The sequence below is a fragment of the Amblyomma maculatum genome, chromosome 1, assembly GCF_055883805.1.
Source record: "Amblyomma maculatum isolate TAMU_Amacu chromosome 1, ASM5588380v1, whole genome shotgun sequence".
Lineage (NCBI taxonomy): Eukaryota > Metazoa > Arthropoda > Arachnida > Ixodida > Ixodidae > Amblyomma > Amblyomma maculatum.
In genome coordinates this window covers 393,660,433-393,677,977 of record NC_139344.1, presented here as the reverse complement: position 1 = coordinate 393,677,977, position 17,545 = coordinate 393,660,433, and the positions used below count along the sequence as shown (strand labels likewise).

General features: G+C 42.4%; 1 long non-coding RNA gene across 1 annotated transcript; it reads left to right on the top strand.

Moving 5' to 3' along the window:
* The first annotated feature begins 493 nt into the window (after positions 1 to 493).
* On the top strand, positions 494 to 12,408 carry LOC146208582 (uncharacterized). The gene is made up of 3 exons (XR_014703393.1): positions 494 to 866; positions 6,837 to 6,894; positions 12,194 to 12,408. It is a non-coding gene; the product is annotated as an uncharacterized LOC146208582 (long non-coding RNA).
* The last annotated feature ends 5,137 nt before the right edge of the window (positions 12,409 to 17,545 follow it).

Here is a 17,545-nt window from a genome sequence, read left to right as displayed (position 1 = left end):
CTAACGAGTTAATGCTCCCCGACATGAACACTGGATCGAAATCCAAGTGTCTAGACATTGCAACGATCATTAAAACCGCATTTCGTTACTACTGTTCCTGACCTATTTTTCTTGTGCTAATTAAGTTCCGAGGTAGCCAATAAGACTAGCTTAAATGTCTAAGAAAGTTTGGTTTTAAGCCTCATTGGCACGCCTTGTAATCAAATGTGCCGATGACGAGTCCGTCTGTCTGCCCCATATACATAGGAAGATTTCATTCAGAGCCGGGAGCACATGCATTCTAATGAACACCTGCTAGAGCATCTTTTTGTGTGTTTGTTTCGAAATGAATAGGAAGCGACTAAGCGATGAAAGGCCAACATAGCTTGAGGTATGCATGCTAATAGCTTTTTGAACCAAATCTGAATCGTAGATGTATGTTCTGCATGAAAAGCTGCAAAAGTTAATTAAACGGACGCCTCAGACATTTCACGCTAGTGTGCTTGGTATTCAATTTAAGATGTACTTCGTTATTATTATGTTCTGCTAGCTGTCTAGACTTACACGCTTTTGCTGACTGTAATTCTGGCTTAATACTTTAAAATTTTCGACACTATGGTTGAACCAATTTTGATTTGGCAGATGTAGATTGTAGGATGGTAGTTAGAACGAGTTGCGCATAATCTGTGCCCGAGACGAAATGTAAGGAAAGGTCACGATTATTTGCTACAAAACTTAAGTAATCTACTGAATATCACCCTGCCAGCTCGCACATCTGAAGGAGCTCGTCGATTCGACTGTGTGTGCATTACGGGAAGTTTAGAGCGAAGAATGGGCATTTTTTCACAAACTACATTGCTTTTCACTGCTCTGTTTGTTCTTTCTGAGTAAGTACTTCATGTTTTCATGTTTTGGTCATGCAATGATTGTACGGACTCAGTATTTTCTCCCTGTAAAGACAGCCGTACGCATATTTAACTGCAAGAACATAAATGCCCAAAGCGGCTTTTTCTAATTGGTGTCAAGTGCGGTTCCATGGCACTTATGTTCCAATACAACAGATAAGATAGAACTGGTAGAGATATCAAAGCTAATCAATAAACGCGAATTGGCCGACATAAGGAAGTATAACATGGGGAAGATTGAGCATACTCTAAAGAACGGGGATAGTCTTAAAGCGGTGAAGAGAAAATGGGCACAGGCAAAAATCAGATGTATGCGCTAAGGGACAAGGCGGGGAACGTCATCACGAATATGGACATGATAGTCAAAGTAGCCGAGGAGTTCTATACTGATCTGTACAGTAACCAAAGTAGTCAGGACAATAATGAGATTAGAAGTAGGGAAAAGCAGTCAGACGTTCCACCAGTGACGAAGGACGAGGTTAAGAAAGCTTTAGAAACTATGAAAAAAGGGGAAGCAGCTGAAGAGAAACAGGTAACTAAAGATTTGTTTAAATACAGTGGGGATATCGTGCTAGGAAAACTGACCACCCTGTACACGTATTTCCTGATGTCGTCGACGGTACCTGAACCATGGAAGAATGCAAACATTATCTTAATTTATAAGAAAAGGGACTCTAAGGACTTTAAAAATGACAAACCGGTCAGTTTACTATCCGTTACGTAAAATCTATTTACTAAGGTAATCGCTAATAGAATCAGGGCAACCTTAGACTTCAATCAAGCAAAAGATCAGACAGGTTTTCGGAAAGGGTACTCTACCATTGATCATATCCATGCCATCAACCAGGTGATAGAAAAATGTTCGGAATATAACCAGCCCTTGTACATAGCATTCATTGATTAAGAAAAAGCATTTTAGCACGTAGAAACCTCGGCCCGGTCATGCAGGCATTGCGAAATAAGGATGTAGACGAGCCGTATATGAAAGTACCGGAAGATATATACAGTGGCTGCACAGCAACCATAGTTCTGCATAAAGTAACAAAATTTCTATAAAGAAAGGTGTTAGGCAAAGAGACACGATCTCCCAGTGCTATTCACAGCTTGCCTAGAAGTATTCGGAGACTTGGAATGGGAGCAGTTAGGGATAAGGATAGATGGAGAATACCTCAGTATCTGCGATTTGCTGATGATATTGCCTTGCTAAGCAACTCGGGAGATGAACTGCAAATAATGAATGATGACCTAGATAGAAAAAGCAGAAAGGTATAGCTTGAAAATCAATATGCAGAAGACTAAGGTAAGGTTCAACAGCCACGGGAAGGAAAAGCAGTTTACGTTAGGTAGCGAAGCACTGGAAGTAGTAAGCGAATATGTCTACTTAGGACAGGTAGTAACCGCAGATCCGGACCATGAAAAGGAAATAACAAGAAGAATAAGATTGGGATGGAGCGCATTTGGCAAGCACTCGCAGATTATGATTAGCAGCTTACCGATATCGCTCAAGAGGAAATTATATAACAGTTGCATCTTACCTGTATTCGCCTTTGTGGGTGAAACGTAGAGGCTGACGAAAAGGATTCTACTTAAGTTGAGGACAACGCAGAGGGCTATGGAATGAAAAGTGGTAGAAGTAACATTAAGAGATAGGAAGCGTGCAGAGTGGGTCACAAAAATAACTTGAGTTAATGACATTCTAGTCGAAATCAAGCAGATGAAATGGACATGGGCAGGGCATGTAGTGCGTAGAGAGGTCAATCGATGGTTGCCTAGGTTAAGAAATTTTATTCCAAGGAAAGGAAACAGTAGCAGGGAGTGGCAGAAAGTTAAGTGGGCGGATGAGGTTAGGAAGTTCGCAGGGGTCGATTGGATGCAGCTATAGCATAGGAACAGGTTAATTGGAGGAACATGGGAGATGCCTTTGCACTGCAGTGGATATAGTCCGGCTGGTGATGATGACGATGAGAATGATGATGATGGTGATGCGGTTCCATATGCCTTATCGACAGTTACTCCACAAGCGCAGTTCCACTCTTCTCATAAAGTTGCCTTGACGCTGAACGTCACGCTAAATCACGAAATTAATTAATTAATTTCTGGAGTTAATTTTGTGCAGCCTGTAATCAAAGAGCGAATATGATGCATGGGTCAACACCTGACGCCGGTGTTAGCAACCTTTTAGCTTTTGAGCCGACCTCTTTCTGAATTCTCCATTGCTGCATTTCCGATAAAACAGAAACTAAACTCGTTTAAGAATATAAATTATCACATAAGTTTTTCTACCTTGGCGGGGGGTTTGCGGGGCATATGCTTTTAAAGAAAGTGCTGTTTTTATCAAAACTATACAGCCCTAGAGGTTTAGTTCTAAGCCCTGGAATGGGGCTTCCGGAAGACGTGAGTTCGGTTCATTGCAGGGTTACGAACACTGAAGGTGCGCAAAGAGCACTGCTACAGGGCTTATAATCAAACCAATTGGTCTATACGACCACATGACAGTTTGTGACAGAAAAATTAAATATATTTCTGGCAACACGTCAAAAACTGGAACATAAAAACACATTTGCATTGCTAATGTTTTCTTTTGGCATTATGCAGCTCTGCTATATTGTTCCTATAATTGTAAATTACTGTTGATACAAAAATATTTTCGGTTTGATAAGGATAACTTCGCAATTGATTAAGCTCAACTGCATGAAAACACCCGACCTCGAGTGAGGAGGTGCAAAAAGAACTTACTTCTACCTACTTCTCGAATATCGTTACATCACTCCGTATTTGAGCTACAGTAAGATACAACTTAACAAAAAAAAAGTTGTTAACAATGGGCCATCGTACACGGTGTGTGTATTACTCCGCTGAACGGTAAACAATTTTTTTTTTTTAAATTTGACCATAACAAATAATCCAAAGGCGTCGATATTCTTGAGCCTATAATTTGGTTTGATTGTTGGGTTATTATTTAGATAACCAGAAAACGTTTAACAGCGGGATACGTTTTGTCACGGCGGAATAGTATGCGGCGTTTACAGTCGACAAACTGCGGCTTAGCATCCAAATTCGTATAGTGCATTGGTCTTTTCTTCCGGCAAAAACCATCACATATTTCTGTAAATCTTCTAATTTGGCAGAGGGTTGTTTTCTTCTACACACTTAATGTATATTCATTAGTAAATTGTTCATTTCTAACTTTATTATAGAGAAATTTTGTTTGCAGTTTACATTATGTTCTACATATTGTGCTCTCTATGCTTCAGTCGTTTGCGCAAACATGCATCCATTATACTGTCACACATTGTATTATAACGTTTGACGTGCTTAATCAAATTACCCACTGCTTTTTGTTATATTTGCAAAGCGGTGCGCATACTTTATCAGCTGATAATATTAAAGGTTTACTTTGCATTTTTATTTAAAATATTTCCCACATTGTTCCCGCTAGTTTTCATTGCCTTTATGGAAATATCTATAGGGCCCTTGTTATCAATCAGCTTTGTTCAGCGTCTAGACTTATCTGATCCTTTTTGAATCGAAAGATCATAAAAGTAAAATGAAAATTTAGTAGGGTTTCAACTAAGGCAAAATAGAGTAGACGTACGAAAGCACGGTTTAATTCGGTTTGACTGTTGGTCGGTATTTGTTCTTTCTTTTGCTTTAAGTTCAGATTTGGTTACGCTCTAGGATATACGCACATTAGACAACGTGTTCAACGTTTACGGCGTTTTCTCTCCCGTTCAAACTCAAACCGCCAGAAACGACACGCTTTTTCGACCGAGACAGTGTAGAAGGACCTGGCCCACTCGCCATCCATGTGTGGCATAGTGAAAAAGCGAGCGGGGATTATAGATAAAGTTAGAAATGGAAGAATAAACAAGTCCCTCTTAAAAATTTGCATAAGTTGTCAATAAACTGATTGTCTAGCGTCCACTTGCGGTAGTCACGGTTAAGGTCCTACTGCAGGCCTACTTTTCTTAGGTAGTACTGTCTCAAGGATGCCGTAGCTGGGCAGCTCTACAGACGATGCTTCATATCGCACAGTTCCGATGAAGCACCACAATGAGGGCACTTTTCGGTCACTTATAAGCGTTGGTCACGCCACCGATGACGCACAGAAGGGGTCAGAGCAGCTCCTGCCCGAATCCGGCGCTCAGATACCTCCTCCTCCCAAGTGAGATTACGTGGGAGAGGGTACGAACACGGAGGAACTAGAGTGCGTGTTCGCTGGCGCACAGATTCTTTCTTGGAAACATTAGATCCACATGAATATTACATAGATTGCGAGCATGGCTACGAATCCAATGTATACGCACATGACAGGGGTATTTTTTTCAGAACTGGTGAATGGATTGTGTAACTTGGACTGTGCGCCGAACTGCCTTAAGCTGCTTAAGGGCGGCTAGGGAGTCAGTGTAAATATGAACAATATAAAATGTGAGTTCGAGTGGAAAGGAAGCAATTGCATTGTGTATCGCCTGAAGCTCCAAAGCAAAGGGGGTGGATGTATCCACGCTATATGTTGCGGGAGAGTTAAGATGAGGATGGGAGGGGCTATACACAGCGGTAACTCCCTGTGGTGCTGTGTGTGATGCATCGCTGCACATTATGCACCCTGGAGGTAAATGCGTGGCTGATATCGATGGCGAAGCAGTGGAGCGGTTGTCTATGAGTTGACAGCACGACCAAGGAGGAAGAGTGTGTAAGCGATGGAGCTGAAGCGACGTTTTCCGTGTTCTGCTTGTCTCACGCTGGTCGATGAGTTCAGTTAATGTATTAAGTTGAGCATACTCTTGCAGAACGGGTATGGGTGTAGGACGAGGGAGACAGGTAATGGTGAGATATGAAAGCGATTCGGAAGACCGAGATCTGAAGGATGCCAAGAATTGCAGAGTGAACGACGTTGTCTTATGCCTTTGCGATGTCTGTAGCGATTACAGTACGAACTAAATAACTCTGGGGAGAATGGTTAAGTACGTCAGCAGCCAAAGCTGCAAGACCGTCTTCCGTTCCATTTTGAGAACGGAACCCGACTTGAGTTCTGGATACCTGGTTTGATTACAACCACCGGGAGCTGCTAGAATGTGTTCGTAAAGTTTGCAGATAGTAGACGTAAGGAAAATAGGGCGGAGGGCCGTTAGAGAAACTGGCGGCTAACCTGTATTTGGGTATTGGCACAACAATGCAATGTTTGCACTCTCCCGGAATTACTTCAGAATGCCGCACCTCATTTATTTATCAAGCAGAGACTGTAAAACACACCCTTCCAAATTACGAAACAAGAAACTGGGTATGCCGTCGTGTCCGGGGGCAGCGTTTGTCTTGAGACGATCTATGGAGGCCAGCAATTCTGTCATAGTGAAGTCTGTAATAATGTTATCAGGGGGCTCAACCATTGATAACACCGGAGGAGGAATACAATCATGATTTGGGAAAAACTGGTGGGCTGCTTGTTGTGCAAATGAAGCTTCATCCACATTCAGGGCCAGGCAAATGCTTTCGGTGAAATCAGCTACTTGAGAAGGGTGTTCCTATGGCATGAAATACTCCCTAAATATGTCGATTTCCCTGTGTACAAAAGAGGGTGTACCACGGCGTGAAATACGTACCATCGAATAGCGCGGTGCGCCAATACAGGCAACTATGGCTCGCAGCAAGCTGTTATTTTATTTATTTATTTTGTTATATTCAGTTATTTTTTGTTTTATTTCTCTAATTATCATTGATTAATTATTTTAATATTATTTGTTTTTAATTACCATGATCAAATTTATCATTTTTACATACCCTACTAATGCTTACATGAATAATTGGTTTGCAGGAAAAGAAAGGCGCAGTATCTGTGGCGCACATCCTGAAGGCTCGGTTAAACCTCGCTAAACTGCATTCGAACTAAAAGCAGTTGACGTCCCGCTACAAATGCCTTTATTTCTATATAATTTTCACTCCGTTTCATTTCAGAGCAGGACCTCCTCCACCATTGGGAGTGCTGAGGAGTGGTTTTGTGTGCACTGCTACCGTAAGTGAGAGGCATTGCATTTGAATACACATCCAAATTACCTCAGCTACTTTGAGGCAGTGGCTGGAGTGCGAGCAGCCCAATGGTCAGCGCATGATTCGTTTCATCATCCTCACTATCTGATTACGCCCCATGAGCTCTCCTGAAACTTAACTGCATCCGTTCACCCGACTGTCTGCCACCTGCCGCTGCATCTGCGCTTTAACGCGATTGCGTTGAAGGCCCCGTTCTCATTAAAAAATTACGAGGGACTTTAGCGACTAAAGTAGTGAAAGGCGAAAGCCTGAGTGCCACATTCTTCTACGCAACTGATCATTGGTTGTCAATAATGTCATTAATAAATTATGAAAGACATTAATTATAATTAACCATTAGACATTGCTAATTGGTAGCGAGTCATTAATTAGCCGGCGACTAATCATTAATTACTTAATCATCGAATAATTAACGGCTAATTGATCAATCAATAATTGGTTAGTCATTAATTGATTAGCACTTGACTATTAATCGTTGATATTTGATAATTGGGCGTTATTCAGACATTTATTAAATTAATTACCCATTAATTAGTATTTGATGATTGATTGCCATATGGCCATAAAGGCACATATTCGCGCATACTGTGGTGGTGCTCTTTGATTGGTCGAGACCTCCATGACGTAATCCCGCCTCGACCAATCAGAGCCGCCGCAAAAGCGGGACGCATCTTATCCACGACATTATGAGCCATTAAAGGCTTTCGCCTTAATATCCGGCGTCGACGTTGTGAACGAAAAATCACAGGCTGGCGGTATCAGGAAGCAAGCCCAGACACTGATTAGTCACGTGTCACACTGACTCAGTAGGAGCTGCCAATTTGAATTTGCCAATTTAGATGGAAGCCTGAGGAGAATATATCACCCCGGGATCCTTGCATTCTGAGTCAAATAAGCCACCTATTCCCCTATTTCTTTTTTATTAATTGCAGTACAGCGATAAATAAATGGATAAGTTCCCGTGGCAATATGAGCTCTACCCACGTCTTTTCCTGTTCGTCTCAACCATGATACCGTTAGGTCGAGCTTGTTAAACAAGTGAGACAGTTACCGCGCCTTTCCCTTCCTATAAATAAATCACTTTTGTTCCAAGACCTATGTTGCCATCTTCCTGTCTCTTAAGAGGCCGTCACATGAATGTCTGACAAATTTTGAAGTTTTATAATCATGTAAAATTACGATAGCTTTTAATTAGTGCCCGAAAGTTCGAGTGCGCTGGACGCGTTGTATATTAAAAAAAAAGACTATCGTAATTGTATAAGGGAAAACGCTCATATTGACAGGAACCGTCATTCAAAATCTGCGCGTTACGTCGCAAGGACACGCTGCGCGTCGTCTGACGACGGCTGTTGCGGCGCGCGTCTTTTAGAGCGCCGCTCTTTGGCGCCTGTTCCTGGGTTTCGCGTCGGCGTCGACCGCGTCGGCCTCGTAACAAGCTGCGCCCCCTTTCATCCCTCCAGTTCGAGCCGACGCATCGGTAACCGAAGGCTCGCAGGAAGAAGGGAGGGGGATACACTCAGCGGCGAACGATGGGGGCAGGAGCGCGCGCAGCAACCGGAGAACACGAGAAAAAAAAAAGGGGGGGGGGGTCGCCGGAGGCAGCTCTAGCAGCGACTGACTGATGACGCTGCCGCCGCTAGCGAGTCAAGACAACGTGAGTGCGTAGAACACCGTCGCCAACATGCAGAAAGTGGAGGAAGGGGTTCCCCCTCTCCCTGCATGGCGGCGAGGGTGCTCTCCGGTTGCCGAAACGCCGGCTCGCTGTCAGCGGATCACAGCACGTGCATCCCGTTCTCACTCGCTTCACTCGCTAGCGGCGTCAGCGGTATCTAGCAGTCAGCGGATCACAGCACGTGCATCCCGTTCTCACTCGCTTCACTCGCTAGCGGCGTCAGCGGTATCTCTTAGTCGCTACTGTTCGTCGCGCAACGTTCCTGTGGGCCCACGCGCTACTCCCCACAACCTTCCGATAACTCAATTGCTCTCTTCTTTTCTCCGACCACAAAGCTTCTTTCATGACAGCCAAGAACTGTTAGTGGAGTGTTTCTTGGTGGAATACGTGTGAAAAATTAAAAAAAAAGTTGTCTGTAACTGTATATACGTGTCTTGCTCGAAATCTTTGCCTCAATCTATCCAAAAGGTGAAACAGCTGATAAGCTTCGCCCAAATTTCACATTAGTAAGTAACGCAATCTTGAGCATTTTTTTTCTCCCTCTTCTTTTTCTTTCTTCTCTACTTTCTTTATTCTATCCGCACGAGGCAGCGGAGGTGGCTCAGCTACAGAGCCAGTAGCAGGCCCGTGAATTTTCTTTTCCATCTTCCTACAGCCAAAACAACAACAGCAACAATACGATTCGCGAGATCTGCGGACGCGACACCTCCCCTTTGTTGGTTTGTTTCTGGTAGCGTTCTTTCCTCGTTAGGAGTGACTAATGCGCAAGATAATTTCTGCTTCAAATTGTAACAAACGCTTTAACTCAAAAAAAAAAAAGAGTAAGTAATTCCTTCTAGGTAGGCACTCACCTATGGCACTGTGATGAATTAAAAGCGCAATACGCAGCTGTTGGGTCTTCGCAGGGTACATAGTGGATAAATGAGTGAGAGTAAGTGCTTCGGGGGCTCTTATTTTTGCGCAATCCTGACAAAAGATGGCAAAAGCAGTTACTGAAAGGGTGTGAGAAAAATAAAAACAGAACAGCGCCTGCTTTTCTTGTATAGTTTGTCACGCGTTTTTTTTTTTTTTTTGAGGATCGTATTGAATTTCGAAAGTTTGTTTACATCTTCATAATCTATCACCTGAAGGGAAATATGTTTGTCAATGCGTTGATGACAAATTGGTGAGCGGCAACGTTTCATTTTCTAAATCTTGTTGTTTTTTTAAGAAATTCTAAGGGTCAAATTTGAAGAAAAGTCAATTTTAACGCAGTCTCAGAAAATTTTTAAGAAGCGTAGTCTCACAGAATTGACATAAGGCTGCTGCAGCGAAAAAGGAAATGAAATAAGATCTTTTTTTATAATTTAGGTAATTTTCGTTTATAAGATAAGACATAACTGTTAACAATATGTGTGGCTGATTGACACGAATGTTAATGCCAAAACAATGTGTATAGGAAACTTTTCTTGCGCTGCGAAGGAACCTCAATGCCTATATATGTTTTGGAGCTACAATACTCCTAGGAGTTCAAATGTTAATTAATGCGATAGAATGAGCCCACTTGAGGACGGGAACCAGTGGTGTTAGGAAATTCGCCGGTTTTAGGTAAATGTCGTATCAGGGTTGTGACATGGACGAGCGCTTACTGGTCGCCGGTGTATCTGACGTCATGAGATACATTCATGGATGAGTTCGCAGGTGCTCTGGCAGTTTGAAGTTGCGCTGGTCAGTTGGCATGGCCGAGCGCAGTAGTAGGCTCGGCGGCCGGTGAGGACGCTCAATTAAGTTCCCGGCCGAGGCGACTGTTTCTTAATGGGGGCGAAGCGCAAGGCGCTCATGTGCTGTGCGATGTAGTGCACGTTAAGGAACCCCAGGTGGTCGAAACTTCCGCGGCCTTCCACAACGGCGTCCATCTTAGTCCTAGTCGATTTGGAATTTTAAAACCCCACACACCAAACTAAACCATGTCTAAACAGCTCTTCGTGTCAGGTTCGAATGAAGTCAGAATCATGTCACACCTGGGTTAGCACTGGGTTAGCACAATTAGCACTGGGTGCCCACGGCAAAACCAGAAATGAAGCGGTACAGGTAGATATGGGCTGGGCATCTTTCGAAGTACGGGAAGCTCAGAGTAAAATATTATATGAGGAACGCCTGAGGAAATTGGACAGTAACAGATGGGCAGCTAAAGTATTTAAATACCTATACCTAAAAAGCGTTGGCTCACAATGGCGGAAAAGAACTAGGAAACTAATCAGTAAGTATGCTGGTCACAAGGACAAAGGAATAAAGAGCGTTAAGCAACAGGTGAAAAACATAGAAGGTAAAAATTGGATAAATTCTATGAAAAAGAAACAGAGTGTGTAACTATACCGAAAGTACAAAAGGCTGATCAGGAAAGAGGCTTTCTTTGATAACTCAAGGCAGTGCCCTACTTTTTGGAGATCAGGGTGTCTTAGAACACGCAGCTACAAAAAGAAATTTAACGTGGAAGATGACACATGTGCTGTATGTGGTAAATCCACAGAAACAAAAAAATATATTATATTAGAATGTAATGGTATTCATCCGGAAGTCGATGCAGACGCAGTCACTCTTCCTGAGGCTTTGGGGTTTAGAGATACCGGTGGCCGGGTGAATAAACCTGCGGTGGAAGCTAGCAAAAAACGATTGGAAGATTGGTGGCTTAAAAAACAGAGAAGTGACATAATGTTAGTAATGTAGAAAGAAAAATTCAATAAATAGAATGATATAGTTAACCAATTTAAAATAATAATTAAAATATAGGGGGAAAAATGAGCATTATAGCAACTGCTACCACCCCGTTTCAAAGAGAACGCTCCTATATTCCACCTATTCATCCATCCGGCACATAGACCTGTCGCGTCGGGATATATCAGTTTGTCACGGTGGCCACGGTGGCAGATCGTGGACCACGGTAAACTAAATCTCTCTATTAACGCGATAACGTTAAAAGCCTGCCATATTCTACCGAAAATCCGGCATCCGTGTTGTCGGTGTTGGCAGCAAAAAAAAAAAAAAAAAAATTATTGGGAACACTGAATTCCCGCCTTCAAGGATATGACGCGATGGCGTTGGCGACCACCTGATATATAAATCCCCGCTTGACGTATGAACGTGCCTGCTTAGCATAGGTATGGCATGCCTCACTTATTCCAATTTCCCACCTCAAATAAGCAACACAAGCTAATAGTTCCTCCCAACTATATGAATCACAGAAATACACAGTGCTCACTACGACAAGACTGCACGAGTAGAGGGAATATTTTCATTACTTTCATGAATTACATTCACAGAATCTCATTTTTTTTTTTTTTAAACTGGCAGCTGCCGTGTGAGTGTGCGCTCGATGTACCTTATACCGGTACCGACGAAACTTATACTTACCTCACAAGTGTGCGAAAAAAAAAAATGGTGACGCTCGTTTAGAGATAAACAGATAGGAAAATTGCTTAAATAAGGCAGTAATAATGAATTCACTAGCTTACCCGTCTTCTTCGCGCAAGTATACGTAACCTTTCAAAGATGAACCAACTCGCCCAAACAAGAGTATTACTTACCATATTTGTCTCTCTTTTTATCTTCGCAGTGCCGTAATCGCCGTTGGCTACAGGGCTGCGGTAACGGTTGCATATGCCGGAGGAACATGTTGGACCCCTAGACCAGTCTGTGGTGTCTTGCCATCAGAGATCGGCTCCCGTTCGGATTCATATAGGGGCAGGCCCATCATAATACATCCGCAGCGACACCCGAGACTTCCGCTATGTAACATATGGCGAAATATGAAATAAAACTCGAAAACAAAACACATCTTATTGATAATTGTGCTCGCATGAATGTTACCAAATGCTCGCAGATATTTTTCGATGACGTCATTATTATGGGAGAGTATGTGTGCAAAAACGAAATTTTTTTAGCTACTAGACTATCGTAGTTTTCAAGCAGTATATAGATACGCCAAACGTAATGCACAGAAAAGAACAATTGGCGCGCAATTTGAAAGAACCAAAGACTAAAATGGGTAAACAAGAAATGAATTAATGTGACGTAGAGGATGTGACGTCATGCAACCGGAAGTAGAGCCGAAAAAGGGCATAGGAAGAGATTGGCGCACAATTTAAAAACACCAAAGACTGAAATAGGTAAACAAGTCGGGAATTAAGCAGCTAGAAGCAACTAGAAGCAACTAGAAGCAAACAACAGCAGCATCCGTGCTTTCGCATTACTCCAATTCAGATTCCGCAGTGCTTTTTAATTTTTCTCACAGCGGAGGCCAAAATGATTACGTTGATTTGTAATGAAACGACGCTTTAACCGCCGCAAAAGGTTAGTCCCCTGATACTGCTGGTTTAATTTGTACGTATACCCAAATGAGATCCTTCTCTCTGAATACCCTATACACCACTGAAATGTGGAAACCGTTGAATGTGTTGCATGAGTAATAATTCAAACTTTACAAAATTTGCGTTTAATTAATTAAAAAAGTATACATTGGCGACATATTGCGTTGTACTAAAAAAGGCCACATGCTTCGCTTTGTTCTGTTACGCGAGTAAAGCAAAGTATAGACTAAATAAAAAAACTATGATGAGTATATCTTTTTAACTGAAATGTCTTTTGAATGCCTTATTAGCAGCACAAGCTCAGGGTATAGGCTGTACTTAAATGACTATTGTAACAGGTCGAGCACTGTTTTGTGTACTACGGGTATTCCCGTATACTCTGCCCGTTTAACATATCTGCGTACCGGAACTAGCAATAGGGAGAGAGATTGCACAGAAGGCTTAAATGATACAATATGAACAAACCGAAGGAAAAAAAAATAGTCCTAAGCTCTGTCCGAATTGTGCCCAAAATCGGCATGAAGACAAGGAAACGAAACAGCCTGAAGCAATCTGTAAAGCGTATCATAAAACGAAAACATTAAAATCTATATAACAAGGAAAACCTGGCGTCTGTGGTTTCCAAAAAAAAAAAAAAAAGGATAACGGCGTCATAAAACCATCTGCTAACAGTGACATATTGTTATGAAAACAGGGATTTATGGGAAACGGTAACGGGGCAGAGACACACAGTCAAGACAGGGGTTCACGGGAAACGGTAACACAGAGGCACAGAGCCAAGAGTCCACGGTCCTATAGCTAGAAGAAGCGCACGAGAGTCTACAACTTCTTCGTCTTTCAAGCGCTACCTCAAAACCTCAGGTGGTAATGTAGTAAAATGCATCAAGCGGTCAGCTACGCTTTCCGAAACTAAGCAGTGTGTTGTGCGACTCAATGCTTAAGGATTACAAAGACAACGCAAAGACAACCCAAGAAAACTTAATAGCATGGAACTTTCTAATGCAACCAGTCCGTAGAAGTGATCTTTGCGAATATTGGTCAAATGTAAAAGCTCTGTATGGTTTCTATAATTTACAAATAATTTTAAAATATCCATCCATTGACCTCTCGCTACCGATTAGGGCGACACCTCACCATGCGTTTGTAGCTGCCTCCTTCCCGTTGACGTCAGCCGGCCTTTGAGCTTCGTCAAAATGTCGCGTGTGTAGCAAATATCCAGAGTTGTGTCATTGTTCGTATTATTAAATATCAAAATAAAACTCTTTGATCCTCCGTATCATCTTTCGTCCAAAATGCAGCGTAATTACTAGCTCCATTCATTTCTTTGATGCAGACAGGAGCATTATAGGCACGTTTCAAAGGAAGTTATCCCGTTTGTGGAAAATAAAATATTCGGCCCGTAATACACAACAGTTCACACAAAATTGTTTTTGACGCTGTGCATACCCTGTTGCCTTGTGACATTTCACATTGACGTATTATTACATAGGATATATCATCAAAAAAAAAAAAAAAAACAGCGCGAACAAACGGGGACGAAAGGAACAAACCACAGGAACAAGCACTGTTTGTTCTCGCTGTTTTTTTTGGATAATGTATCACTAACTTGCCCGCTTTACTATCCTGTTGAATAGGATATATCAATGCCATAATAAAAAGAAAGAAATTATGCGGTTTGCTGCGAAAAACCTTACTTTTTAAATGGAATATGCTATATTTGCATTTCATGAGCTCAACAACTCTCCTTTAATAGCTGTGCTTCTTAATGGTCGGATCAGAATTAATTAGTGGCTAATTTCCATAAACCAAAGAACGACCATTTCAATGAAGCTCAGCTCAGTTTACTAAAAAAGAGGAATGAACTAATGATCATGTAAATTCTTATTAAATGACGTAGGAATAGCAATTTATTCGAACCAAAGCAAGGTTGTTTCGATGAAGCCGTCTATATCAACACAGATGTTTGAAAAAACAAAGGAATTTCAGCTCTTTTTTTACTGCTTCACTGCGCCAAGAACCAAAGCATTAGACCCAATAACGGGTTACCATCTGTAAGACAGCTCAAGCAGTTTTTCTACTGTGCCCGCATTGCGAACCATGTATGTATATAGTCAAGTTACGAAAAATGATGCTGAAGCTGTGAATGCAATAGAGTGGACCTTCAATTTTTCCTGCCTTTCTGGCCGTAATTCTGGAAACGAGCATTCATTTCTAGTATATGCAATGTTGCAGCAGTCTAAACAATCTATTGGAGAGCTTAAGCTTAATTGTTGTGTATACCGAAGCATCATTGTACCAGACGATTCGGACGCGAACGTTCATTAAAAAAACAAAACAACAACACTTGTTTGCGGCCTCAGAATGCGTTCGATTAAATGAACCCATTGAAACCAATTTTTGCTTATCTTTAATGCACCTGTGCACCCATGACGAAAAGAATTTGTTCCCATTAAAAAGTACTAATTAAAGGGATATGTAACTCAATGTTGCTGTGCTTTCCTTGTTCAGTTCAGTTCAGTTCAGTCGTTCAGTCGTGTCCGACTCTTCGTGACCCTATGGATCATGTCACGCCACGCTTTCCGGTCTCTCACTATCTTTCTAACATCACATAACTTCATCTGCAGTGCCTCGAGGATGCCATCTAACCATCGCGTTCGTTGCCTACCCCTTCTCCGGCGATCCTCAACCTTTCCCAACATCAAATCTTTCTCCAGCGACTCCTCTCTTCTCATCAGATGACCAAAATAGCTGAGCTTTAACTTTAGAATTTGACCCTCTAATGAGCAGTCAGGGTTTATGGTCGACAATATCGACTGATTTGATCTTCTGGCAGTCCAAGGAACTCTCAAGAGTCTTCGCCAGCACCACAATTCAAACGCGTCAATTCTTCGGCGGTCAGCCTTTTTCACAGTCCAACTCTCGCATCCATACATCACAACTGGAAAGACCATAGCACGAGTTATACGGATCTTGGTTGGCAGACTAATGTCTCTGCTCTTTAGTAGGCGGTCAAGGCTAACCATTGCTCTCTTTCCCAGAAGCAGGCGTTTCCTAATTTCATGGCTGCAGTCTCCTTCCGGGATAATCTTGGAGCCCAAGAAGAGAAAATCTGTCTCAGCTTCCACTTCTTGTCCATTGATGCTCCAGGATTTGATAGGGCAAGACGCCATGATCTTTGTCTTTTTAATGTTCAGTTTGAGCCCAAACTTCTCACTCTCTTCTTGTACGCGCATTAGAAGTCTCTTGAGTTTCACTTCACTTTCTGCCATTAAAGTGGTATCATCCACACATCTAAGGTTGTTGATACGTTTTCCAGCAATCTTCACTCCAGCTGAAGACTCGTCCAGACCGGCCTTCCTCATGATGCACTCTGCATATAGGTTAAATAGGCAGGGCGACAGTATGCAGCCTTGCCTCACTCCTTTCTCAATCGGAAACCAATCAGTAAGACCATGCCCAGTTCTGACTGTGGCCTCTTGTCCTTCATACAGGTTCCTGAGGAGACAGATGAGGTGAATTGGAACTCCCATCTCTTGGAGAGCTTGCCACAATCTGCTGTGATCTACGCAGTCAAACGCTTTTGCATAATCAATAAAGCAGAAGTAGATGGGTTTCTGGAACTCTTGCTTTTTCCATGATACAGCGAAGGTTGGCAATTTGGTCTCTAGTTCCTCTGCCCTTGCGAAACCCAGCTTGCACGTCCGGAAGCTCCCGATCCACATACTGCTGCAGCCATTCCTTGGAGGATTTTCAACATCACCTTGCTAGCATGCGCAATAAGCGCGATCGTGCGGTAGTTGGAACAATCTTTGGCACTGCCTTTCTTTGTAATGGGGATGTAAACTGACCTCCTCCAATCCTGTGACCACTGCAGGGTTGTCCAAATCTTCTGACATAATGTATGCAGAATGTTAACAGCGTCATGGTTGAGGTTTTGAAGCAACTCAGCTGGAATGCCATCAATTCCGCTAGCTTTGTTCTTAGAAAGGCTGGCTAAGGCCCATTCAACTTCACTCTTCAGGATGCCCGGCTCGAGATCAGTAATCACAACCGTCTTATGTTGGGTTTGCACATTCGGGTCCTTCTTGTACAGTTCTTCTGTGTATTCCTGCCACCTCTTCTTTATCTCTGAGGCTTCAGTGAGGTCCTTGCATCGTTTGTCCTTTATCACGCCCAGCTTAGCACAGAAGCCTCCTTTGATATCTTTGATTGTCTTATACAGAGCTCTTGTGTTCCTTAATTGGCTGTTGTCCTCAACTGCTTGGCACTGTATGTTCAGGAAGGCATTCTTATCTCACCTTGCTATTTTCTCAAAATCCGCATTGAGAACCTTGTATCTTTCTCTTTCCCCCATAACTTTTGTCATCCTCCTTTCCTCAGCTATTTGCAAAGCCTCTTCAGATAACCAGTTTGCTTTCTTGCATTTCTTTTGCTTTGGAACTACCTTAGTAGCAACTTCTTGTATTATATCACGAACATCAGTCCACATCTCTTCGGGCTCTCTGTCTTCTAGATCTAATTCTTGAAATCGATTCCTCACTTCCACAGCATATTCTAATGGAATTTGATCCAGAGCATACCTGAAAGGCCTTCTAGTT